Source organism: Saimiri boliviensis, chromosome X (assembly GCF_048565385.1).
Source record: "Saimiri boliviensis isolate mSaiBol1 chromosome X, mSaiBol1.pri, whole genome shotgun sequence".
In the NCBI taxonomy this organism is placed as follows: domain Eukaryota; kingdom Metazoa; phylum Chordata; class Mammalia; order Primates; family Cebidae; genus Saimiri; species Saimiri boliviensis.
The window spans coordinates 123,119,573-123,140,786 of record NC_133470.1 but is presented as its reverse complement, the minus strand read 5'-3'; the positions used below and the strand labels follow the sequence as shown (position 1 = coordinate 123,140,786).

General features: G+C 35.9%; 1 pseudogene; it reads right to left on the bottom strand.

Annotated features, from left to right (window-relative positions):
- The window catches only part of LOC101029172 (mitochondrial pyruvate carrier 2 pseudogene), a 47,590-nt pseudogene extending 27,873 nt beyond the window's left edge, over positions 1-19,717 (bottom strand).
- Between the last annotated feature and the right edge of the window lie 1,497 nt (positions 19,718-21,214).

Sequence of the window (21,214 nt, the reverse complement as noted above, 5' to 3'; positions counted from 1 at the left end):
CATGTGTAGTTTTGTAAGAAACTGCCAAACTCTTTTCCAGAGCAGCTGTGTCATTTTATATTCCCACGGCAATGTATGCATGGGATATTGGGATGTATAATAAGATGTATATATATAGTCTTTAGAAGCAGAGTTTTCTGGCACTCAGCTCCCATAACCCTTAGAATCTCCAAAGTAATGTGTCTTTTTGCATGTTAATGAGATGACTGATGGCTGGGGGCTCCTGGGTACCCTCAGGATAGGGGCTAGTTGCCAGGTGAATTAACTCTGTGATTAAAGCGCTGGAACTTTCAGTCCCACCTCTCACTTCAAGGGAGAGGGGCTGAAAGTTGAATTGATCACCAATAACCAATATTTAATCAATCACGCCTATGTAATGAAACTTCCAGAAAAACGCCTGAGGAATTTCTTGAGACCCACAATCAAACCTGTTTAATCCTAAATGGTTCCTGTTAAGAATTCCTTTGTTATTTTGCCATGCTTTAAGGCCCAGGAAAAGCCTAGGCGAAACTCTTGGTGGGCTTTTGTTACATTCCAGCCTTTATATAAGGGCACTAGATTTTTCTTAGCTTTTAATATCTAACTTAACCACTCAGTCAGTACTGAAACAGTTGTTATGGAGGCCTGCAATAGTGAGACCTGGCCTGCCACAATCCCCACTGTTAATTTACACATGATTTCTACCATGCTTGTATGTAGGCAGATGGGGCGTTATAATCCTTCTGGTTACTCCCTGCTGAAACAGGGACATCGTTATGGGGGTACTGAATGCAGCACTGGAGTAGAAAAGGTTGATTCGGTAGTACTCTCTGTTCTGGGGGCTTAGAGTCAGTGCCTGCTGAAACATCTAGTCTTCAGTCCACGGGGCTTTAAGAAAGCACAGCTTAGGTTTTAGTGACTTCTGATTAGTAAAAAAAAACATGGGGGAAAAGAAAAAGAAAAAGAAGAAAATTTTATTTTTGCATGTTATCCAAACTGCAAAAAAAAAAAAAAAATACAAATTGAAAAACATCAGGCAAGACTAGAATTTAACAATAGTTATACTATTATTTTTGAAGCATACTTTTTCTCTCTCTAGTTTCCCATTTTCATTAAGAGACAAATTATGGTAGGATTGGTTTGCTTTATTATACGTGGCCTGATTATTTGTACACAGTACAGCAAGAATAATTATTTTTCACATAGGCCTTTAAAATTGGCTTTGATGGAACTTTATTCCATACAAGGAATCTAAGATAAGACTTTTTAAAGGTGAGCCCAGCCATGGATTTGTAACACCAAATACCTGTAAGTTGGGTGAATTCCTGTCCTCTTGAGGTTCCATGATAACTTGGGGTTCCTGGTCTGTCAGATAGTGATGTCCTTTCCTTCCCACCAATCAGAAACCCTGTACAGGGACTATGTATGTACACAAAATGCGAGGCCAGTTTTCCAAGGGCTTTATTGGATCAAAAAGTCAAGTTTGATTTGTTAAAGGAGAACATGCCATTTCAGCCAAAACCTTGGTAAAATAACCAGTTTTTCCATTTGTGTCCTGTTACAAAGGAAAACAGATTCTTATTGCACTTATTGCACAATACTTATTGCAATACCGTATTGCACTTATACAAAACTTCTTGCCACAAGTTAAGTATACTCACAAATGGTTCCCAAATTCTGGAGAAACAGGTAGAAAGAAACAAGTATGCCCCAAATTTTTTTTTCCATAAGAGTATACTTTACTTAATTGTTAAAAGCTGTTAATAGATCAAAAGTTTCCTTGACTCTGAAAAGCAAAACAAAGGATTAGCAACATTTTAAGCAAAAAGTAAAAAATATCACTTTAGTCTTCTATTAGTTCAGTTCATGTAATTAATTCCTGTCCTGCTTGATAATAATGAACATTTTAGCTCTTCAAGAGTCCTGAACTTTTTTTTTATCCTGATGTTATAATCCTCAAAGTTATCAGAAATATTTATTCAAGAGCACCTGTTAGAGCTTTATAGCTGATTATAAAACCACCTTCTAAAGAGGAGCAAAACAAGATAATTGTTTATGGATGACAAAAAATGTAAGGGTAGCCATAGTTAAAGACACAATTAACAAAGATATCTGTTACCTCTGTGGCACACAATAATTTAGCATAACAATTATAATTATTACTGATAATGTACACTTATATATATCAGAATTTTAGTCGTTTTTCATAATTTTGGAACACATACCAATAAGCATATTTACACAAACACAGCCCAAAGAAAACTAGATACCATTTCATATTTGAACATGCTCTCTGTATAATTTTTTTACCAAAGAAGCCAAAATTTCACCATTACACTAGTGTACTATGAATGTTAAACCCAATTTTTATAAAATCTTACAGACGTATTTATCCAATTTTAATGTTTCACTATAAGGTAAGATTCTAAATTTTAAGTTTGTCTATGAGTATTTATCTTATTATATTTATCTAATTATTTAATTTAATAATTTACTTGGACTATTTATGAAAACTGTGATAGTCATAATTTAAAGTTACGAAACCATCATTGCAAAATTATAACTGAGACAGTGAAAATGATCTGACCGAACTGACTCCATCTTGCTTCTAACCTAGAAGCTATTCTTGTTCATTAACTTAGCTTATAGTTTAGCTTTGAAGCAAAGATGATAACAGTTGTTTCCAAGAACAAACTTTCTTCATGTGTGTGGACTAGCCTTCCTAAGGCCACAGGATTAAAAGTTAGGGTATTTCACTAAATAATTCAAGATGCAGCTATCTTCATTAAACCAATATTAATGTTTCATTTACTAAAGAATTACACAAGCAAAGATCATTCTGTTTGGGCTGAGTTACAGTTTTGTAGCCTCTATGCCAAATTTTGACACCTTATAGTACTTGGCAGAGCTAAGTATGATGTTGCTTGATCAATAAATGCAAAAAAAGTTATGCTGGAAACTCTTGAGACATTTCTACTATTACTTTACCAATAATTTTTAAAGCTAGCTTATTATTAAAGATTTTACTTAAGTCACATAAACTTGAAAAAGCATTTGACTAATCTTTCCTGTTTTCTGTTAAAGTATTTAGGTGCTTTTATTTTTTTTGTGAGCCAATTTATTAGAACTCTTTTATATATTTTCGGTAGTGAAACATGGTATACACAAGACATAAATATGTAGACATATTAGACATGCCAATAAAAGAACATTTTATAGATTTATGAGACTTCCTTTTTCCTATCTTTTAACTAGATCTTTGAGATCTGGGTAGAGCCCACACTGAATCCTGGGTTCTTAAAAAGGGAGAATTATTGTGAGGCTAGACCATGTGATGCTTTTACAGTGCACTTAAAAAAAAAATCCCTAAATAGATTTCTAAGTGTCTAAATTATACTTTTTTCTTAAAAACCCCAGAGTAGCTTCTGTTGTAATAGCTATTAATGAAGAAAAGAGAATTCAGTCAACTGAGAAGAAAAAAATTTTCCTCAAAAAGACAAGGTCCTAGAGAGAAATAAACAAAAACAAACCCATGAAGGTCTTTTAAATACAAACATGCACACATACATATACACACCTTGTTTGTTAGTTTTAATTAAGCTGACTTTTAACCATTGAAGCCCTAAAAATGTTTTTCCTTCCCAGAGGCCTCTCAGCAGGAATGGACCCAATACCTCCATTTTCAAGTTTACATGGTATCAAAAGAAATAAGCAGATACACAAACAAGTGGAGACAAAGTTTGGACAACTGAAAGGGGAATGGACTCAGGTAAAACAGACTCAAAGCCAACTCAAAACCTGATCTCAACCAAAATGCAAAGCAGGGGTATGAGTGAGCCATATTGTTTCCCTTGGTGGTACTGGACAAATGGTTTAACAAGCCCAGATGGGAAAACAATAGGCTCCTGACATATTCCAGAAAGAGTTAACTCACCCTTTGAGCGTGTCTGCTCCTGATCTCTGTTCTCCACCAGTAGTGAAAAGCACATGAAGATTTGCACAAGGAATAGCCTTTTGGAGGGTCTCTGGGGGAACCTCACCTGGTAGCTGTTGGATCCTCCTGAAGCCTGTCTTATCTCAAGCTGCTAGCTGCTGAATGCAGCACTGTCCTTCTCTACTGGCTGGCTCACCAAATTTGTTCCCAGACCAAACTGAGGGTTGGGCTACTATTTCCCATGGCCCAGTAACGAGATGCAGATGAACTGGGGAGGAAGAGAGTTTTTATTTCTGTAACTGGTTACAGGGAGAAGGCCTGGAAATTACCATCAGACCAACTCAAAATTACAAAGTTTTCCAGAGCTTATATACCTTCTAAGCTATATGTCTACATGTAAGGGTGCATTCATCTAAAGACATCAGTGATTAACTTCTTTTAATCTATAACTAAGGTCTGAGTCCTGAAGATCTTCCGCTAGAGCCTCAGTGAATTTACTTAATTTAAATGGGTCCAGGTGCTGTCGTGATTACCCTTATTTCATCTCCTGCTAAATCACGGAGGTTTGAGGAGTTCCTTCAGATCTCCAATAAACTTCTTTAATCCTAAATGGGTCCTGTTAAGAATTTCTTCATTATTTTATCATGAGTTAAGGCCCAGGAAAGGCTGAGGCAAAACTCTTGATGGGCTTTTGTTACATCCTAGCTTTTGTATAAAGGCACTGGCTTTTAATATTTAACTTAATCACTCGGTCAGTACTGAAACAGTTGTTAATGAGACCTGGCCTTCCACACTTTCACATACACATTTTATCATACGATAATGTTTTAAAACATAGGTTCAGTGTGTTAAAAATCATAAGTATATTTTAGGATGTGGAGTTGATATTATAATCTTGGCTTTCCATATTTAATCCTTTCTCTAATGCCTTTTTCACCCAATATTATCACTGAGGTGAATAATAGCTAAGTGTAAAAAAACAAATTGAAAGGGTGAAAAGGACAAAGATCAAATCAAATGTGAATGTAGATAATCATATTTTAAATTTCATAATTAATTTAACATGTACAGTCTACAAAAAGATGCTGGAAGCGATAGATTTGTCCTGGATTAAATCAAGAGTACCCAGGGATAAAAAGTGACATTTAATAGAATTATTACTATAAGTATATCTTATTTATTAAGATGAAAGAAGTTCACATTTTATCTGAACTTCTGGACACATACTGAGCAACTGCAAAGATGTTTAAACAAATAAATCACCAGAAGCGTTTCATCTAGGTTAATTCCCTTCAATTAGACAAGAGCTTAATAGATAAATTCATCTTTACAGAGCCATCAGTATTTTAGAACAAAATTCAATTCGATGAATGAAAGAGATTCAATTCAAAGAAGAGCATAAAGCAAGAATATAGCAACCAGGAGGTCTATTTGTGCACCTAGTACTTTGAGGAAGCCTGTAGAAAGGATGTTAAATCTTCAGTTCTAGATTGATGGATGAATACAGGTATGGATAGATGGAAGAGTATATTATAAAGCCAGTAAAGCAAAATGTAAATTATAGAATATAGGTGGTGAGAATATGGGTGTTCACTGTAAAATTATTTTACGTTTTCTGTATGTCTGAACATTATAACAAACTATTGGAAATAAGAAGAATCCTCAGTTCTGTATAAAAACTCATAAAAACATACTGTATTTCCCCTGTGACCATAAAAGACAGTGGTATATATGTGTACATGTGTGTGTTTTACCTGACATGCTAACCAACTTACAGTACTTATTTCAACATTTTATCTCCAATACAGCATGTTGGACTGGAAAGGATAGTGGAGATGGTATTCCTTCATGACTGTCATTTACACTTACTCCCATGGTTATATAGGGGAGCATACTCAAGATCAGTCAGAAGAGAGTGTGCTGGGAGCTCCATATCATCAGTCTTTATAAACATGATTCCAGAGTTTCAGTTATGAGTTCATCCAGCCAGACCAATGGCAGAGTTCACCACCTGTATGGATGATAGATGGTCCACATTTCTTACAAGGGAAGAGATAATGAAAAGAAAACATTCCTCAAAAAGATACTTTTTACTTAGGATGTACTTGACAACATATTCCATTATATGTTCATACCCTCAAGGAAAAAATGGTCTCAAAAGCATAATTATTTTTTCTTATGGAATATTACCAGTTCATAATCTCTGGGGTTAATAGTCAAGGCCCTATCTAGAAGCAATCTGGCTAGAGATATAGAAACAAATTTGAGAAATGGTGATTACGTAGGGAGGTAAACCATCAGATGCAATCAGGTATAAAAGTTCTGTGAAGGGAGAAAAATTTTTTGCTGTTTCTGTTCACTGCTATACTCCCAGTACCTAAAGCACAGCCTAGTACATAATAGGTGCTTGATAAATGCTTTATTGACTGATTCAATTAATGAATTCTCCTCAATTTATTAGATTGTTAGGACATTGCAATGAACTGAATTGTGTCTCCTTCAAATTCCTATGTCAGAGCCTTAATCCTCAATGTGATGGTATTTGGAGATGGGGCCTTTGGAAGGTAACTATGTTTAAATTAGGTCATGAAAGTAAAGTCTTCATGTGGAGATTAGTGCTCTCGTAAGCAGAAATAATGGTGGTGCACAACCATAGTCCCATCTACTCATGAGGCAGAGGTGGGAGGATAGCTTTAGTCTAGGAGGTCGAGGCTGCAAGAAGCCATGATCTCACCACTGCAATGGGTGTTCCAGCCTAGATGGCAGAGTGAGACCCTGTCTCACAAAAAAAGAAGAAACCAGATATCTTTCTCTCCTCCACCCCTGCCCCCATCTCACCATGTAAGAATACAGCAAGAAGGCACCTGTCAGCAAGCCAGGAAGAAAGTGTTCACCAGGGAACCAAATTGACCAGCACCTTGGTCTTAGACTTCCAGCCTTCAGAAGTGTAAGAAATTAATTGAGTTATTAAGTTGTTTAAGCCATTCAGCCTGTGATATTTTGTTATGACAGCTTGAGCTGACTAATAGAAGCATGAACCATGTATGCCTCTCATCAATTAAAAAGAACCAGACAGTCTAGCCCAAACTAAATCGCCATATGTTAAAATGAGAATCACAGTGCGATACAATATTTCTTGTCATACGTTTGTTAAGATTTCATTCTCTCAGCTTCCAAATTGTTAATTCAGTAATTTTAACAGCTTAGCACTCTGTACTAGATGTGGTATGTATTTTGAAAAAGAAAGAACAAGGGGAATTTTTACTTCCAGATATTTAAAAGACTTATATTCTTATTTGTCATTTTAAGGCATTTAGGCAGACTTATGTATATTCCAATTGACTATTTTATACAAAAAATTTACCAAAATTTATATTGCTATGCCTTTTGGATGACTGATAGAGCTCTTATGAATCAGGAAGTATCAGTGATTGCTATTCCTGAAAAAGAAGAGAACTGATAAAGTTGGAAATTTTTATTGACTGATATAAAGCTTATAATTTATTATTTATTCATTCAATCATTCAATAGGTATTTAATGAATAGCTGGGATGTTCCAGGCACTGAGATCAGCCCTAAAATACAAAACTGAGACTTGATCCATCTTCTAAAGGAGCTCAAACCCTAGTAGAGGAGAGTGAGACACAGATAGCAACAATCACCAACATAGTACAGTATAATAAAAAAGTGCCCTGAAAGAAGAATGGCATAATTGTGAACTTGGCCACTTTGCTGTTCTTTTTTTTTTATTTGCTGATTTTGTTAATTGCTTAACAAAAACAACCCCAGAACTATTAATGTAGGAACTGTTTTGCATATATGAACCAATTACAGTACTTCATTTTAATAAAAAATATGTTTTTTATTACTACATGATTAGTGCATGCAATTTTTTTAAATAAAAAAAGTTACCGATGAAGTATGAGCTTAAATAAACAGTACAATCTTTTAAAGAGTTTTATTGGAATATAACTCACATACAATAAAGCTTATCTTTTAAAGTATGTAACTCAGTGTTTTTTAGTGTCTTCACAGGATTGTGCAACTTGCAACACTAATTCCAGATTACTTTCATCTACCCTAAAAGAACCCTGTACTCATTAGCAGTCACTCCCATTTCTCTCTAAAACCTGCCTCCCAGCCCTAAGCAACTACTAATCTATTTTCTATCTCCTAATCTTGAACATCTCATATTAATGGAATTATAGGACATATGGCCTTTTTGTCTGGCCTTTTACCTAGCATAATGTTTTCAAGGTTCATCCATGTCATAGAATGTATCAGTACTTCATTCTTTTTCACAGCTAAATAATATTCCATTATATGGATATACTACAATTGATGTGTCCACTTATTAGATTATGGGCATTTATGTTGTTTCCATTTTTTTGGCTATTATGAATAGTGCTGCCATGAACATTTGTGTAAAAATTTTTGTATGAACATGTATTTTCAATTCTCTTGAGTATATACCAAGGAGTAGAATTGCTGGGTAATATGTAACTCTATGCTTAACTTTTTGAGGAGTTACCACACCATTTCCCATGGTGGCCACATCATTTTACATTCCCAACAACAGCATATGAGGGTTCTAATTTCTCCACATCCTCACCAATACTTGCTATTATTCCTCTTTTTGAGTAGAGCCATCCCCATGTGTGCAAAGTTGTATGTAATTGTGGTTTGTTTTTGCTTGTGTTTTATATTTAATTTTTGTGGATACAAAGTAGGTGTATATATTTATGGGACACATGAGATATTTTGATGTAGGCATACAAAATGTAGTAATTACATCATGGAAAATGGGATATCCATTCCCTCAAACATTTACTCTTTGTGTTACAAACCAAGCAATCATAGACTTATTATATTTTAACATATACAATTAAATTATTTTGACTATAATCACCCTGTTGTACTATCATGTACTTGATATTATTCATTATTTCACACTATTTTTTTTTGGTAGTAATTTACCACCACCAGCTCCCCTCCTGCACACTGCATTACCCTGTCCAGCCTCTAGTAACCATCCTTCTACTCTCTATCTCCATGTGTTCAATTGTTTTGATATTTACATGGCACAGATAAGTTAGAACATGCAATGTTTGTCTTTCTGTGCCTGGCTTATTTCACTTAACATAATGACCTCCAGTTACATCCATGTTGTAGCGAATAACAGAATCTCATTCTTTTTTTATGGCTGAATAGTACTCCATTGTATAAAATTACCACGGTTTCTTCATCCATTCATCTGTTGTTGGACACTTAGGTTGCTTCCAAATCTTGGCTATTGTGAACAGTGTTGCAACAAATATGGGAATGCAGATATCTTTTTGATATACTGAATCTTTTTGGGGGGGTATATGCCCCGCATTGGGATAGCTGGATCATATGATAATTCTATTCTTAGTTTTTTGAGGAACCTCCAAACTGTACTCCATAATGGTTGTACTAATTTACATTCCCACCAATGGTGCATGAGAGTTTCTTTTTCTCCACATTTTCTCCAGCATTTGTTATTGCCTTTCTTTTGGAGAAAAGTCATGTTAACTGGGATGAGATGATATCTCACTATAATTTTGATTTGCATTTCTCTGATGATCATTGATGTTGAGAACATTTTTATATACCTGTTTTCCATTTGCATATCTTTTGAAGAATGTCTATTCAAATCTTTGGCCCCTTTTTAAATCAGATTATTTGATTTTTTTCCTACAGAGTTATTTGAGCTCTTTATATATTCTGGTTATTAATCCCTTGGCAGATGGATAGTTTCCAGATATCATCTCCTGTTCTTTGAGTTGTCTTCTCACTTCGTTGATTGTTTCCTTTGCTGTGCAGAAGCTCTTCAGCTTGATGTGATTCCATTTGTCCATATTTGCTTTGGTTGCCTGGGCTTCTGGGGAATTCCTTAAGAAATTTTGATATCTGCAGGGATTCTGGAACTAATCCTCCAACAGGTACCAAGAGATGACTGTGTAAATTGTCCAAAATATTGGCCATTAGTCACATACGGTTATTGAGTGATTTTAAATTGACCACTGTGACTGAGGAACTGGATTTTAAATTTTATGTAATATTAATCAATTTAAATTTAAATAGCTACATGTGGTTAGTTACTGTATTGGACAGCAAAGCTTTAGAGGGAAGGCTGACATAAAGCAAAAGATCAAATAATGACAGTATTAGATAACAGTTACTGAGAGGTCATACGTGCTAAGTACTGTTCTAAGACTGTACATGTAACAACTTCTTTAGTCCTCATGATAACCCTATGAGCTAGGTACTACTACCGTATCCACTTTACCAGTGAAGAAATTGAGAAACAGAGAAGTTAAATAATTTGCCTGAGTTACACAGTTACTAAATGCCAGAGCCAGGATTAGAACTCAAAGGCTCCAGAATCCATGCTCTTAATAATTTCACAAAACTACTAATTGTTAAATCATAATAAGTTCACAAAGCATATCAGTCAAAGCTGGAGTTTAGCATGTCTAAGACCTACAGGGAATCCTGTCACATTTATCCCCCTGGCTTTGACATAACAAAGGGAAACTGAGCAGAGATACTTTTTTTCAAATTACTTACATTTATTATGGAATTACTCAGCATAAGAAAAGATTATATAATATAAATTTGAACCTAAATAAATATTCCTATTAATACACACCACAGTCAGGCATATTTCTTTGCGGCAAGGGTAAAAGATATCTTAACCTTTATCTTAGGTTTAACATTTAGATGGGTGCCCGCAATTGCTGACTGGTTGCTTTTAGGGTGTGGATGTACTTTCTTCCTGTGGTTACTTAGGCCATTGTTGTGGATGAGCTCTGGTATGAAGGCTCTTTGCAAACGAGCTCAGGAGTCTCCAGCTAGAGGCACAACATTCAAGCCTTAGAAGAGTGGAGGGCTGCATAAAGTGTGGCAGTGGAAACACATGCCATCAAGCTACGCATCCTGAGGGTTCTTAGACTTAGGAAACCTTAATATATTTGTGTTATGTATGCTAATTGAGTGCACAACTAGCTCTGTTATTTCCAACCTTCAGTATAGGTTTCACATATATGCAAATTAGGCATACTGTTAGATTGATGCTAAATGTGATTAGTGCCCCTCTGGCTATGCTATGCCCACCTGGGTATAGCTTTTGTAAAGAGGTAAGGTAGGCAAACCTAATATTGATCCTGATTATATATAGTGACACTTTTTGGGATGTAAGCAGCCCTTCTGTGTTGGTACTAATGAGGTGTTGTGACCAGAGCTGGGACTTAGAATTATAATTCACACACACACACACACACACACACACACACACACACACACGCTGTAGTTACCAAGGAAAAGTACTGGGTTCAAAGATATAGGTAGTTGATATATAGGAAATAAAATATGCAATAGTTCTGGTGCACATGAGTTTGTAGACTGAGAATCGTATTCACTATAGTTAGAAAAACAAAACTAGAATAAACAGTAGTCCAAAATATACATGAAGAACACTGTGAAAACAGAGATTTGCAAACTCAGAGTCAATGTTATGAAGAGCTTTTTGGAATTTCAGCATAAATAATGGAGAGCTGTATTCAGAGCATCTTGGATAACGATGCCTCTGAGGGGCAGTTCTTACAAAATTTTGCTGCTGCCTTTTGCTCAGAATAAGTAGAAATAGTTAGCAGCCACACTTAGAATATACATTGTCGACACACCCCTTCTAGTCACATACTGTTTCTTCCCATAATTCTCATGAACAAGTTTATTTACAAAACAACATCTATAGGCAGTCTAATCGAGTTTTGAAAACAAAGATAAGCACACACACAAGAAATACCAATTAATATTTGAACAACAGATAGCATGTAAGAAACTTACCACAATCTATAAACACAAAAACTAACTTCTGAAGAAACAGAGTAAATATAGCAAACGAAAAAAGACTTAAGTATAAGTCATGTTCTCAGAATGATAAGAGAAATGATCGCACCCATGAAAAAGGAAAATGCTTGTTAAACAGAACAAATGATAGGTCCTGGAAACTACATAAATGAAGAATAACCAAAATAAAGAACACAATGGATATATGAAATAAAAATAAAATCCTAAGCCCCCCAACCAACTGCATGGACCCCTCTTGGCCAAGAAGACCACAGAAAAACTTCTAAAATTAAGTTTCCTGGCCATGACAAGACGGGAGGTCAATCTCAGCCAGCATATGCCCTTCCTCAATAACCATCACTAGACATTTTTTTCATAAGGGTTAAACAGAAACCAACCCTAGAAAGCAAAGAACAGAAGACTCTATCACCTAACTGCCTGATGTTGCAGCCAGACTCCCCTCCCTTTTCACGGTTTTGATATGACAGCTCATCAGCTTACAAAGCATTCCTTCCTGATAAGTGACCATCAACCATGGACTGGTTCTCGTCAGTTTATGAATGCTGAGCACAGAGCACCTTGGTGCCCTAAGTTTCACCTTTTTGATGTATAGAGCCTAATTTTACTGCATTTTAATGTTAAGCCTCAAATCTAGTAATGTTCACTAAGAGTGAACATGGATGTATGATTACTTATTACGCATGTGTGTGACCCCTTTTATGCAGGGGAATGGGTGACTCTGTCTTGCAGATGTTCCAGGTGCCAGTTAAAATGGCCACCTAGATTTGTGCTGGAAACCTGCAGTGCCAGCTGAAATAGCTGCCCACATTTGTGCTGGAAACCCACAGCGCTTGTTGGCCCAGTGGGAATCTCCTGGTCTGTTGGCTGTAAAGACCATGGGAGAAGTGTGGTATCAGAACCGGAGTGCTGGAGTGGCTGGAAAAGTCCTGAATGGCCTCCACTGGGTAGGAGAGGGCGTCCTCCAGCCCACTGAACTTCCGGGGTGAGGCAGCACCCTACCTTGCCATGGTTTGCCCTCTTAGTGCTACACCGACTGTCCAGCCAGTCCCATTGAGATGAACCTGGTACCTTGGTTGGAAATGCGGACATCACCTGCCTTCTGCATCACTCTCGCTGGGAACTGCACCCTGGAGCTGTTCCTATTTGGCCATCTTCTTCTAAATCTGGAAGTTTTATTTTTTGTGGTCAAAACCGAATGATATTGCATAAGATATCACTAAGATTATATTTAGTATTAATAATACACTGATGTAAGGATAAAATTTAGCATTGTCTTTGGAACAAGACTTGCATGTAGTATTAATGAGAGCGAAATGGCCAGGCACAGTGACTCACGTCTGTAATCCCAGCACTTTGAGAGGTCGAGGTAGGCAGATCATGAGGTCAGGAGTTCAAGACCAGCCTGACCAACATGATGAAATTCCATCTCTACAAAAACTACAAAAATTAGCTGGGTGTGGAGGAGCATACCTGTACTCTCAGCAACAGGAGACTGAAGCAGGAGAATTGCTTGAACCTGGTAGGTGGAAGTTGCAGTGAACTGAGATTGCACCACTGCACTCCAGCCTGGGTGATAGAGCCGGACTCCATCTCAATTAAAAAAAAAGTGCAAAATATTTTTGGTAACCTTCTAAGTAAACTTCAAAAAAAGTGAGGGGAAAGGAAAAGACATTCAGTTTTCCTCATGCTATCTTTATTAGGTATTTTGATTGCTTGGGAAATGGAGTCTCTGCTCTATCAAAGAGTAAAATTTTGCTTATTGAAACCTTGTGAATTATTACTTTGGCTAAATAAATAATTATTGTTTGACAGTAACTTGTGATTTTATATAATTTTTTAAGATAGGATTTCACTCTGTTGCCCAGGTTGGAGTGCAGTGGCACAACCTTGGCTCACTGCAAGCTCCACATCCCGGGTTCAAGCAACTCTCATGTCTCAGCTTCCCAAGTAGCTGGAAATACAGGAGCACACCACCACGCCTGAGTAACTTTTACATTTTTAGTATGGGTGGGGTTTTGCTATATTGGCCAGGCTGGTCTTGAACTCCTAGCCTCATGTGATCTGCCAGCCTCGGCCTCCCGAAGTGCTGTGATTACAAACATGAGCCACCACACATGACCTGTGATCCTACTTTGATCAAATATTTTAAAATTTTGATATTTGACCCTTTCCAAAACCAAATTTCATATTTTAAATTCGGTCTTTTTTGACCTCAAACTAAACTGTTAGATATTAAGGCAGCTGAAAGCACAAGAAAAACATATTGGGCTTATTTAGTATGTTAAAACCATACAGAAAACATTGTCAAATAAGTAATAGTGTCTAACTTTCTGTGAATTAGATTTGTATAAATATATTAATATGTGTTCTAAAATCGTATGAGATTCCTAAAAGTTCTGATATGTCTTGGTATAGATTATCAGTAATAATTATAATTATCATGTTAAGTTGTATGTCACAGAAATGATGAATTTCTTTTTATTAATTGCATCTTTAGTTATGGCTATTCTAAGCCTTTTTCATCCACAGACAATTATTGTTTTACTTTGGGTCTTCTGAAAAACCTGTTTAGAAATAGCCACAGTCCAACATTTACTTCTTCTTAAGGAAAATTTGTGGAAAAGACCCTGACAAGTACTCTTGAATACAGGTTTCTGATAACTTTCAAGATCATGCCATTAGACTAGATTAAAAACTGCCAGTACTAGCTAGAAAGCTGGTGTGTTCATCAAGATTGCTAACTCAACATCATGTAAAACAAGAGTTAATTGCATGAAACTAAACTGATAGAGGACTAAAATGCTTTTCTTAGTAACTTTTTGTTTTACACATTGCTGATTCTTTTTATGTTTTGTTTTCCAGAGTCAAGAGAGCAAAATTGAAACATTTACCTTTCTCTCTACCTAACTTCTCCAGAATTTGGAAACTACTCCTTAGTATTCTTACTTTATGGCAATATAGTTATTTGCATAAGTTCAATAAGTATTTTCTTTTGCAACATGACACAATTGGATATACCGGTTATTTTGCCAAGACTTTGACTAAAATCATTTATTTTCAGTTATGACCAAATTGCTTTGAGGAATTAAAATTGCCTTTATAGAGCCAAAAAAAGCCTCTTGTAAATATTGACCTGCTACTTTATCGATACAGTTCTTTACTAGGTTTCTGACCTTGGAGTAAGTAAAGAGTGTCACTTTCTGACAGACTCACGGACCTCAGAATATTATAGGCCCTCCAAAAGCGAGTAATTTGCTGGATTCATACAGGTATTACAAAGTCTGATGGTGAATCCTTAGCTTGGATTCATAGCCTCAAGCCTTTTCAAAGTCTAAACTGAGATTCCTTTTAAAAAGTTTCCAATAGACTCAGTGTGATGGTTCATGCCTGTAATCCCTGCACTTTGGGAGGCCAAGGCAGGTAGATCACTTGAGGTGAGGGGTTCAAGACCAGCCTGACCAACATGGCTAAACCTCGTCTCTACTAAAAATACAAAAATTAGCCAGGCATGGTAACACACACCTGTAATCCCAGCCACTAGGGAGACTGAGGCAAAAGAATTGCTTGAAGCTAGGGGATGGATGTTGCAGTGACCCGAGACTGGGTCACTGCACTCCAACCTGGACAACAGAACAAGACTCCATCTCAAAAAAGAAAAGTGTTCTAGAATGTCAACTATAAGAGAGGTATTTATGGCCAATCATTATTCTTGCTGCAATTTATGCAAGTAACCCCTGGTAAAAATGAAAAACCAGACCAGGTGTGGTGGCTCACGCCTATAATCTCAACACTTTGGGAGGCCGAGGCGGATGTATTACTTGAGGTCAGGATTTCAAGAGCTTGAGACTAGCCTGGCCAACATGATGAAACCCTATCTCTACTAAAAATTCAAAAATCAACCAAGGGTGGTGGCATGCACCTGTAATCCCAGCTTACTCAGGACGCTGAGGCAGGAAAATTGCTTGAAGCCAGGAGGTGGAGGTTGCAGTGAGTTGATATCATACACTGCACTCCAGCCTGGGCAACAGAGCAAGATTATATATATATATATATATATATATATATATATATATATATATGAAAAAAACTAGAAAAAAAATTATGCTTTAGAAAAAAGCTATAGTAGACCTGTTATTAGATTCTAGCCTTGCCCATGGTTTTTGATTCTTTAATAATAAAATTGCCTATGGTTTGAACTGAATCCTGAATTCTTTCCTGGATACGAGTCTACAAACTAATATTTCCAAATTTTTCTTCTATTTTTCTGACATGAAATCACCAAAAATTAAAACTGTATTTTTCTTGAAGCCCTGCAAACTAAAGCTAAACAACTTAATATAAATTTCAGGAAAATCACCACAGTAATTTATATTTAACAGCCTTTGTGCCTACTGTAGAATGGGCTGGTCAGAAGGTTCAGTTGAACAACTGATTCAAGCTACAATCCAGAAAAATCTGTCAGATTGCTACAGCAATCTGAAGATACTTCAAAGACTCTAGAAAAACTAGTTTATAGACTACTTGAGCATTAACCTTTGTTTTTTCTTCTGTTTTCATAGAGGTGCCTCTTATTAAAGATTCATTTGTCTGCATCATATACAGAGATCTAGCTCATCTGCAATGCCCCCTCATGGAATGGGACACAACTGTTTAACCGAGCTGTTTTATTCTTAGGACTAAGAAACTAATTAATGGAGATATGAGATAATGTATTTGATTGTTTTATCCCAATTTGTATTTTCCTCTCCTTTGTCTATCTCTTATCTAACAAACTAACCCAAATCTCTTCAGAACTATCAACATGGCTTTCATGTGAAACATTTTGCTTGAATCCAGGGGGCAGATGTTACAGTGAGCCGAAACATTTTGTAGTTTCAAAGTGAGGACTGAAGGAAATCAAAATATTTTATCATGAAATATATTTCTTAGAGATATTTTGAGATGGCTGCTCAGAGAGCCAGCAAGCAGAAGTTTTCCTGCAAAGCTATCTTTTTGGGAGAGGTTTTTATCTATACAGACTCTTCATCAATTCTTGCTAGGCTTTTCCTTCTCTGAATCTTGCAAATATTAACCGAGAGTCTGACACCTTTCAGGATGTGAGAGAAACACTTACCATTTATTCTCTTTGATGGTTCCTACCTATGAGATTCCATTTACATACCAAGACCACCTTTATCAGCAAGGCCTCCTCTTCTCTTGCTCCCATAACTTGTCTCACCTCTACAATCTGATTTACCACAACACCTAGTTTTGGCCATGTTCTAAGCCCCCATTCCTTTCTTTAACCTCAAAATGGTATGTAAATTTCTGCATCTGATTGGGGTGTAGAATTAATCACTCTGGTTCCCCTCCTTGTGCACATTAATATATTTATATTCCATTTCTCCTGTTATTTTTCTTTTGTGAGTTGATTTTTCAGCAAACCTTCAGAGGGCAAATGGGAAGCTTTCCCTGGGACCCTCCACCTTCAGGTACATAAGAATACTCTCTTAAGTAAAAAAAAAAAAAAAAAAAAAAAAAATCCATGGATGTCACTATCACTTGGGAAAACATTTGCCTATTTTGCAACTGATTTCTAAGCCAGTTTATGAGTCATACAAAAAAAATTAAAAAGAATATTTATAGTCATATCACATATATAACTGATGGGAAAATTTTCATCAGTATACAGGTAGTACTTATGGGTATGAAAACTAAAGACATGAGAGCAGATTCAATGAAAATCATTAAAGTGCACAATTAATTCTGAGTAAATTAGCAAACACCTAGACTCAGTCATTAATAAATTGTGGTATAAGAAATTGGCATTGAACGTGGCTGGGTAATGTGCCTAAGTGAAACTTCATGGCATTATGGTGAGTGAAAATAGTAACTGACATTTAAAAAACCTGCAGATTGTGAAGTGAAAAATCCTAAAAGTAACCTGTAAAACAAGTAGGCTAAAAATTATGCCAGTTTTGCTGAACTTTCCCAGATAACATCACATCAGAAATCACAGAAAAATTAATCAGCCATAGAATACGATCTTACTGTTCTCATTGTGATGCCATTTGCTTTACCACCCATGTGATCCAAAGGATTTTTGTCTACAGAAGAGTTGCCACTCTAGATCTCCCTTGTGGTTGATGAAAGTGTTTTCAAACTAGATAGAGGTAATGGTTGCATAACATTATGAATGCACTAAATTTCACTGAATTGTACCTTTTTAAGTGGTTAATTTATGTTATGTGAATTTCACCTGAATTTTTTAAAAAAAACTACCACTTCCTGAACATCTGTGTTTTACGTACTTTGCTTGGCCTTAACATACAGCATGCTACTCTCCCAACAAACCTGGAAGATGCAGATTATTATCTCTATTTTCCAGATGAACAGTATGGGGAATGCATTTAGACCACAGCACCCCTTATCACATATATGATTTTAAAATATTTCTCCCATTTATAAGTTGTCTTTTTACTCTTTTGATTGCTTCTTTTTTTTTGAACCGAAGTTTTTAAGTTTGATGCAGTATTATTTGTCCATTTTCGCTTTTGCAGTTTGTGCTTTTGGTGTCATATTCAGGAAATCACTGCCAAATACGAAGTCATCGAGTTTCTCCCTAGGTTTTCTCTAGAAGCTTTCAAGTTTCAGGCCTTACATTTAGGTCTTTAATCCACTTTGAGTTAATTTTTGCATATGATGTAAGGTAAAGATCCAACTTTATTATTTTCCATGTGGATATACAGTTTTCCTAACATGATTTGTTGGAGACTATCCTTTTCCCATTGCATAGTTTTGGCACTCTTCTCAAAGATCATTTAACAGAAGGGTTTATTTATTGGCTCTCTATTCTGATTCACTGGTCTGTATGTCTGTTTTTATGCTAGTAACATACTGTTTTTATTAGTGTGGCTTTGCAATATGTTTTTAAGTCAGGTAGTATGAGGCCTCCAACTTTGTTCTTTCTCAAGATTGCTTTGGCTTAGCAGAATCTTTTGAGAGTACAAACAGATTTTAGATTTTGTTTTAGTTTCTGCAAAAAAATGCAATTGAAATTGCTAGGATTGCATTGAATCAGTAGATTACTTCAGGTAATATGGACATTTTAACAATATTATGTCTTCTAATCCATGGAAACAGGATTTATTTCCATTTATTTGTGTCTTCTTTAATTTTATTAATGTTTTTCAGTTTTTAGTGTACAAGTACTTTTTCCTTAGTTAATTCCTAAGTGTTTTATTCTTTTTGGTGCTATTGCTAGTGGGATTATTTTCCTAATTTCCTTTTCAGATGGTTCATTACTAATGTAGAGAAGTGCATCTGATTTTTGTATGTTGATTTTTGTATCCTGCAACTATTGAATTCATTTACTAGTTCTTAATTGTTTTGTGGAGTCTTTAGGGTTTTATACATAACAAGCATGTCATTCGGTGAACAAAATTTCACTTTTTTCTTTCTAATGTGGCTGCTTTTATTTCTTTTTCTTGACTAATTGCTCTGCCCAGGACTTCCAATACTATGTTGAATGTAAGTGCTATGAGCTGGCATCTCTCTTAGCCCATTTTGTGTTGCTGTAACAGAATACTTGAGGTGGGGTAATTTACAAAGAAAAGAGGCTTATTTACCTCTCAATTCCAGTGGCTGAAAAGTTCAGGAGCATGGCACTGGCATATGCTTGGCTTCTAGTGAGGGCCATGTGCTGTGTCAAGACATGGTGGAAAGGCAGAAAGGCAAGTGAGAATGTGCAAAGAGGCATGCAAGAGAGGCTGAGCTTGCTTATGACAACCTACTTTCTCAGGGAACAATCCATTCTGGTGAGAGTGAGAACCCACTCACTCCTGAGAGACAGCATTAATCTGTTCATAAGGGCAGCTCCCACTTACTTGATCCAAAAACCACCCAATAGGTGCTACCTCCTAATACTGCCATATTGGGAATCAAAGTTCAACATGAGTTTTGGCAGGGGCAAACAACATCTAAACCACAGCAGCATTCTTGTCTTGTTTCTCATCGAAGAGAAAAAGCTTTCAGCTTTTCACCATTAAGTATGATGTTAATGGTGGGGTTGTCATTTATGACGTTTATTATGTTTAAGTAATTTTCTTCTATTCTTGTTTTGTTGAGTGTTGGAAATTGAAAGAGAGAATTCTGTCAAATCCTTTTTCTGCATCAACTGAGATATCATGGGATTTTTTTTTTTTTGCTCTGTTGATATGGCATATTGAATTGATTGATTGTTTTATGGTGAACTGTCCCTATATCCTAGGGGTAAATCCCATTTGTTCATGATGTATAGTCTTGTATGATCCTTTTAATATGCTACTGAATTATGTGTGCTAGTATTTTATTGAGAATTTTTGTATCAATATTTATCAGTACTTCTCTTATATTTTTGTCTTGCTTTGGCATTAAGGTAATGCTGGCCTCATCAAATAGGTTTGATAGGGTTCCCTTCTCTTCAATCTTTTGGAAGAGGTATGATCAACATGTTTAAATTAAAGAAATAGAATATTATAAGTAATAATAAAGTACATTACATGCATTAAGGGTAAATAATTTTGTGAGGCTTTTGTTTTAGTTTTATAAATATAGACATATGCATATCTGTGGGTGCATATGTATGTTTCTGTGTGTGTGTGTGTGTGTGTGCACATGTGTTGGGTAATAATGCATAAACCATTTTCTTACTGAGGATGTATTATAAGTTACTCATGATAGTGTCATTTCTCTTGCCAAAATTTGGTTTATAAATGGGTAAGTGATGCAATTCTAGACAATGAGACATGAAATAGAGTCTGTTAACTGAAGAAGTTATCTATTTTATTTTTATGGTTTAAAAAGGACATAAGGAACAGAAGCATTATTTTGTTCTAATCCAACCTTTAGGATCTTTTGGTGAGTAGATGATATCTGAAGTGCTGCACCCACATTATGACTATGTGGTAAGTAACCAGTTACTGAAGATAGCACATTGAAAAATAACAATGGACCTGGGTCTTAATGACATTGTAAAATCTCTCTAGCAACCACTCCTGAAACTGGAATGCACTCCAGATTTTCTGTTGTGTATGATGAAAGAAATTTGTTTCCTTAATTTTTAGCCACTTTTAATTAGATTTGTAATTCCTGTTTCATTTGATGTTAAGTGCATCAATAATACAGATATTTAATTTGTCTTTATAGTCTCCAAATTACTTGGACATATTTGGTCATCTAGAAATCTTGATGATTAGAATTCAATTTTACTGTGATCAACAACAGCAGGGTGCCAACACAGAGTGTTTCTGAAATTTTGTCACAGGTGTTGCAATACTTTTTTTTTTTTTTTTTTTTTTTTGAGACAGAGTTTCACTCTTGTCACCCAGGCTGGAGTGCAATGGTGCGATCTTGGCTCACCGCAACCTCCGTCTCCTGGGTTCAAGCAAT